This window comes from Nicotiana tabacum, chromosome 15 (assembly GCF_000715075.1).
Source record: "Nicotiana tabacum cultivar K326 chromosome 15, ASM71507v2, whole genome shotgun sequence".
Classification (NCBI taxonomy): Eukaryota; Viridiplantae; Streptophyta; class Magnoliopsida; order Solanales; family Solanaceae; genus Nicotiana; species Nicotiana tabacum.
Genome location: NC_134094.1, coordinates 94,378,931 through 94,386,494, shown reverse-complemented (window position 1 = coordinate 94,386,494; position 7,564 = coordinate 94,378,931).

The following is a 7,564-nucleotide window of genomic DNA, read 5'->3' as shown; positions in this document are numbered from 1 at the left end:
TGAAGGGTTTGGCCCTCTTGATTGTTACATATTTCCTTGAGAAAAAATGAAGGAGATGGCATTAATACATTAATGAAGACCATAAATATGTAAAATTCGTTGAGCCTTTCAAATGTGAGCAAGTTTGGGTGGTTAATATTGTCTTTGGGTTGATGCTTCAACGTCACTCATTTTTAATATCTTATGCTCTTATCAAAATATGTATATGTCATCTTCATGGGATTAATTTGCAGCCTTTCAGCTAAGTGGTATGACATTCGTATTATCCTATTTGGTAAATTAAATGCAGTTTCTTAAATCATGGACATAGCTTATTCAGAACTCCCTCATTTCATTACAAGTACGCATTTTTTACTTTTACTTTTTGTGCCATACAGTATGATAGTGTATGTTTGACTTATATGCATAGATAATGTAAAATAATTTATAGTATTGTTGCTTTTAACCAATTATGTAGGTAACATGTCTTATTTTTCGTGTAACGAATTTCACCTAAAATAAACTTTTACGTGATAAAAGAAATTTATACTGTTTCTTTATACAATTTAAACTTCTAAACAAACCAAAAAAAAACTAAACCCCAATTTTCTATAACTGTATCAACTCCATTTTTAAATAAATTTCAAACCCAACGTAACTTCTATAAAAACGTTTTCTTTGGGAGATTTTCCTTTTTCGTTTTAATTGTTTTGGGAGATTGGAGATCTAAAATACTTCATTTTAGTATCTTTTAATGAGACTGTTATTTACTTCTAAAATCTCATGTTATAACGAACAATAGTTAAGTATTGGATGGTAATCAGTTAGATTTCCAATTAATGTAGATTATTATTGAAAAAATTGTAATTCAATTTTTATTTTGGTACACAGCATAGTTTTGTTGGAGAATACCATTGGATTATAGACCACGAAATGGTGAGGCCCAACAACCCCTTTGCAAATCAAGCCTGCTTAGTTTACACCCGCCCAAAACATGGGGGACGAGAGTCCAAATTAGCCCAATTCAGCCCAGTAAGTGAATCTAAGAAGGCTGAAAGGTGTTGTTCCGCCTCACCATTTCTACACCAGCCCATTTCCTAGAACATGCCAAATGTTTTTTTTTTGGTTGAAAAAATTTGGAAATTTTACCTCCTATAGAAAAGGTTTACACCCTATTTATTATAAATAAAAACCCTTTTAAAATATTATTTTCTATAGCTACCTTTTATTTTTTATAGCAAAATATGTATTTATGGTATACACTACCGTTAAGGCATTAAATACGTTGTCTAATATTTTTCTCTCTCATTCTTTCAGTTATTCCCTCCCAAAATCACTGCACAGTATATCTAATTTCTCTCTCCACGATCTCTCTCTCACAACAAGTTTGTCTTCTCCATTGTTGAACCACGATTCTCCCCATCGTCTTCCCCAAGCTTTATAGTTCTCTCACAACACCATTGTCTCTCTCAATTTTTAACTTTTTTTTTCTCCAAAAAAAAGTTATGGTAAGTGTTAAAGTTTTTGGGTTTTTGGTCGGTTAAAGCTTCTTCTTTTTCTCTTCAACAGTTTATTTTAAAATATTCACCATTGTTAGGTTTTCTACAGAATACTTTAAATTTCCTCTTCAATGGCTGATTCAACAACTCCGAAGAGGGTTACCCGAGGTATACCCACTAAAGCACTCAATTTCGAAGGGCCATCTTTCGATTTGCAAATCACTCAAGAGGAACCTGTATTTACAGGTTCATCAACAACTATTGAAGCTGAAAGGAGAACAAAAATACGCAATGACCCTATGAAACAAGGTCAAGATGAGAAATCTTTGAAAAAATCAACACTTCCTGATGTGGAAAAGAGAAGAAAACTTATGGATGATGCTTCTGGGAGCAAGGAAAAAGGGGTCGCTAAAGGATGTAGCTCGGAAACACAGAACGATAAGGTAATTGTAGATGTATTTATATGTATTCGAGTTCGCTTACATTGATTTTTAGTTTGTACAGTGATTTTCTCTTCTTGTATTCATATGTATTTGATAAGGGCATACACTGATTTTTATTTTGTACAATAATTTTTAACTGTTGTATTTAGATATATTTATATGTATTTGAGTTCATACAATAACATTTTTAAATACATTGCTAGTTCTATCATTTTGATGTTATTTATCAATTAGTTATGCATTCAATCTAACTGTATTCATCCGTATATTCAACCTATCTATATCCATCTGTATTTAAAACAACAGTTATTGCCATAACTCGCAGTTTTTGTTGTAATTATCAGTTTACTATGTTGTATTCATGAATGAGTTATGTATTCAACCTAACTGTATTCATCTGTATTTTCAGCCATATATTTTATCTTTTTTAGTTATTTTTTGTATGCAGAAAATAAAATTCTTTGTTAAACACCCGCCTATTTTATCGCCGCATATCAGTTCCTATACTGACATAATCTCCGACCTTAAAGAAAAGTTTACTCCAGATCAGTACAAACTATTTGGTACTACTTGTTTTGGAGGATTCCTCGATATGAAGCACTGTGAGGTTCAACATCAGTTGTTCAGGTGCTTCATGGTTCTGCAGCTGGAAGAAAGTCCTATTGATTCATTTTTAATACATGTGAATGGTACAACAATATGCTTTTCAATCAGGGAGTTTGCGCTAGTTACTGGTCTCAATTGTGTTAGTGACGCTGACGATTTTGAGTTTAACAAAAAGATGCCTAACAGGATTGTGGATACATACTTTAGCGGTGCAAAGAATGTCAAGAAGAAAGATTTGTTGAAATGCTTTGATGACAAGAATTGAGGTTTTGACAACGATGGAGATGCCATTAAAATAGTTGTGTTGTATTTTTTACATGCATTCATATTATCCACTGAGAAGAACTGCACAACCATCCCAAGACTACATTTTGATTTGGTCGAGAGCGGGAGAGGATAGTCCGAGCAATAATCTTCCGGCATTAGGAACTTGCTTTTCAAGACAGCCAAAGCATGGGGGCATGGTAACTCATCAACTTGGAACCTGCCACAACTGTAATTTTTCTTTAGGAGGCAAACGGTGTAATGCATTCCTTCTTCATTCACCATGTGCAAGTATTCAGTCGATGGTACAACCTACATTAAACGGAGAAATATTAGTTTTGGATATTTGTACAAAATATGTATCTGTCAATGAATACATGGATTACATACATTATACATGAATACAAGAAAAAAAACATTTGAAATACATTGAATTCAAACAGTATACAGTATTTGAGAAATACAGTAATATACTCTCAATACAAATATAAAATTAATGGATACAACCAATGAAATATACTCAATACAGCAGTAATACCATGTATTAGGAATAAATAAAATACTGTAAATACAAAATAAACTTGAATACATTGAATACAACTATTAGATACAACAGAATACAAGCACTAGGTTTATTATAAAATTTGCAGGCAGTAGGTTACTATTACAACTTGTATCCGGCATAAATACATAATGTATTCATATATTACATATTACAGAAACATATCATGAAAGAAAGCATATATTATGAATACAACATAATATATGTTGTATAATAATATGCTGCCATGAATACACTATAAAACTATTACGAATACATATACATACAGTTGAATACAACATATTGGTGAAGAGTTTGTAAGTAATAACACTCAAACGTGATAGCATTTGACCTATCAACATGAAATTGAAACCTTTTAGCAATTGCATATTCCTCCATCAACGCCTTCAATGTGGCCTTGTCCTTAAAGACTTGTCCAACCATCACTTCTTTTTTATTAGTATTTGAAATAATCAAATCCCTTTTCGATTCGAAAACCTCAATTGGTTCACCTGAGTTTAAAGATACAAGTGCAAGTGTATCAACTGTATCAAATTTATTCACCCCATCGGTTGCGTCAAGTTGCATTAGGTTTATTTGAAATAAACTTCCTCCATCTACAATTTCTTTATCCAATGTAGTTATACACAATGGATACATCCCGAATTCTCTGTTCTCCTTTTTCAACTCTACATATACCTTGTAACTCATGTCATTGTGTATTTTCCTAGGCGTGTAATTTTTTTCCACTTTGTATTCAATTTTAATTGACTTGGAGCTCAAATCTATGCCAAGTTGCTTCGAAATTAAAGCAACCAAATAATTGTACGACGCATACTCCTTTATCAATATTCCATCAATCGAATAATCGACATAACAATTTTCAATGTTCCACTTGCCAGAATGACGAATTAATACTGTTAAACTTGCCATCTAGAAAACTAAATTTCAAAATATTTCTGTAGATACTTGTATCAATTCCGAGCAGAATCTCGAACAATATCAGGAAAACAAAACCTCAAACTGTGTCAGAAAAAAAAGGGGACTGAAACTCTGAAGAATACTCTATTTTTTGGTGTTTAGCATCTGATAAATCTTCTCATTAATTGGATTGATAATGTTACGTATTATAATTGATTTAGTTAAGTTATATTGGGAGTGTATGACGTTAAATTAGCAGCTTTTCGTTATTAAACAACTAGAGAGACCTATTATTACGTTGATTGTCGTTACTGTATTCATGAATACATGACACGAATACATGCCGTTATTGTATTATTCTTCTTCTTCTTCTTCTTCTTCTTCTTCTTCTTCTTCTTCTTCTTCTTCTTGTTGTTGTTGTTGTTCTTCTTCTTCTTCGTCTTCTTCTTCTTCTTCTTCTTCTCATCCTTCTTCTCCTCCTTCTCATCCTCTTTCTTCTTCTTCTCCTCCTCCTCCTCCTTCTTCTTCTTCTTCTTCTTTAAATTTGAAAACAAGTTTATATTTCAGAATTTAAGATTTTATATTTGACATTGCATTGAAGAGATTGAACTAATTAAAATTCGAAAAGATAGAAGAACTTAACATTTGATTTCTGAAGTTGCATTGAAGAGATTGAACTATTTAAGATTCATATTTTCTAAAGTTGCATTTTAAAGATAGAAGAACTTAAGATTTGATTTCTGGAGTTGCATTGAAGAGATAGAAGAACTTCAGATCCCAGTAAATAATTTTTGCAAACGTTTGTGCAATGCATGTATAACTTTAATGACGACTCCAAAAATGAGTATATGTGAAAATGCCCTAGTATTTTTTTTAAAGTTATACTATCATATAACTCAAAAATAAATTGCAAGCACTAGCTTCATATAGTAAATGTAGACGGCTTCGTTTTATCTTCGATTCACAAAAATTTACTACACATGTGTGATGGTTTTTGAACTTGGATATTTATCCACTGTTTGAATTTGATGGTTAATCTCTTTGAGAATCCGACGGACGCATTTTGAGAAAAATAAAATACTTGGGTTATATAGTGTGTGTGTATATATATATATATACATACACACACACACACATACACACACATTGTTTTGCCTTAAAATCGGACAACAATTAAACTTATAAATGGTTTTAAGGATATGTGATTTCACTTGGCACAAACTGATAAATGTCAAAATTAATGCTAGAGATTTATTGTAAATAAAGCTAACCAATATGATGAACAACCACGGCCCTCAAGCTAGACCGCCCTCGAACCAGCTAAGTATGCTATTAAAAAGTATGGACTTTAACAACAGAACCTGCAAGAGAAAATATGATATATTGCCTTGTTGTGCGTGAATGTATATTGGTTACATAATGATTAAGACCCTCTTTGTATAGCAGAGTAACCCTATTTATGGTATATTTCTAATTACAGAAGTAAATCTCATGATAGGCTAAATATTCGATCCTAACTCAATATGTGCCGATATTCTAGCCGCTATCCTCGCCCGATCATGGATATCTCGACTTTCCGTTATTCGGCGTAGCATGCCTCCTTCGATCTTGCTCAATCTCTTTCTCGCTTCGGTCTCGAATTGACCTCGATCCCAATCGGCCAATGATCCACGAGCTTACCAATCCATCTCCATACCATGTTCCGATATAACTAGGGTCGGGCCTTGGTCTTCCGTCCCGATTTCGATTAGTCGTATGAAGTTAGGCAAGCCCGATTCTGACCGTATACAGATAGTCCCCTCGTTTTTTGGAATGCAATGACAAGAAATGAATTGAGTCTTCGAATTCGATTTATCATGTCATAAGCATCGTGACGTAAGTGGCAGGGGTGACCGAAACGTCCCATCGGTTCAGTTTCCCAGGCATTTATGGTGCGTCAGTTATCGGTCGGCCACTAGCAACTTTGAACCGTCGTCGTGGAACCCATAGATAGGCCTTTTTTTCACTCCTTCAAATTTTACTTTCAATCTCTTCTGCTCTATTCTTCAAAGCTCCTTGCATTCCTCAATTTCCTCATTTGCAAATCTTCAAGTTTTATTGCTAACCTCTTTTTAAAACACCAAATATCCTAATCCCTTTTCTTCCTTGTTCATAAAAATGGCTAAGACCTCTAAAACTGTCCCTCATAAGGAAACTGCCTCTTCATCAAAGTCCGCCGGCGCCGCAGCCGCAGCGGAACATCCCCTTGAGGACTTTGTTCCGACGAAGTGTGCTACTGCTGCTGATTTCAAGGTGGAGAACACACCCCCGATTCTGTGTCGATGTGAGCCGATGTTGAGGTACGTCTGTACGATTACGGAAGGTCTCCTCGAGAAGATGAAAGATGAGTACAACTGGGTAGAAAAGGATGTAGTAATTCCTGCCCTCGAGGAATCCAACACAACTCACGTGGAGGGGTATCTTAGTGTCTATACTTACGCCTTCACGATAGCTCCCTTAGATCCCATCATCGTCGCCTTCTGCAAGAGGTACGATGTCACTCTAGGCCAAATCCATCTTCTGTTCTGGAGGATCGTAATCCTTTTTCGATTCTTTGTAAGCAAGATCAAGGGCCATCCTTTTACCCTCGATCACCTAATGCATCTTTAGGGTCCCCGACTTTATCGTGGAGGCATGATCAAGCTTCACCGCTGATCCACAATACCCTCGTTCTCGAGCATAGATGAGACCCGAGACCGAGGTTGGATGGGCAGATTTGTCGGAATAAAGACTTCGGATCTAATCCTTGCCGAAGATATGCCGTTCCCCGAAAAGTGGAACATGAAATGTAAGTACAGTTTTTCCTTTGAATATTCATTTCGCCGTTTTGCTTCTTGCCTTCCGCTTATCTAAGGTTTTTGTGTTGTAGCTATGGTTGTTATGCTGGAAGTAATCCCCGACCTGAGACAATGGGTCTAGGGTTTAGTATCGCAAAAATCTTACTCCGAGCGTGCCTGGATGGATTTATCAAAGGGCCAATGAGAGGACCGTAACCATGGTAATATTCTTTCCTTAGAAAGGTTTCTATTCGGGTTTTGTTATTATATTTACTTATATGTGTCATTTTGCAAGTCTCGGGAAGGATGCGCCCATGAGGCCCCCCTCTTCTGAAGGAGAGGCACTTCTCCCCCCATCCGCCCCGAAGCAGATCAAAGAGAAGAAGAGAAAAGAGGTTCCGAGTCCTCCAGGCTGGGAAAAGAAAAAGCCGGTCAAGAGGCCCCGTAAGCCTAAGGGGAATGTCATCCATGTATCTCTGGAGTCCGCCAAACGGA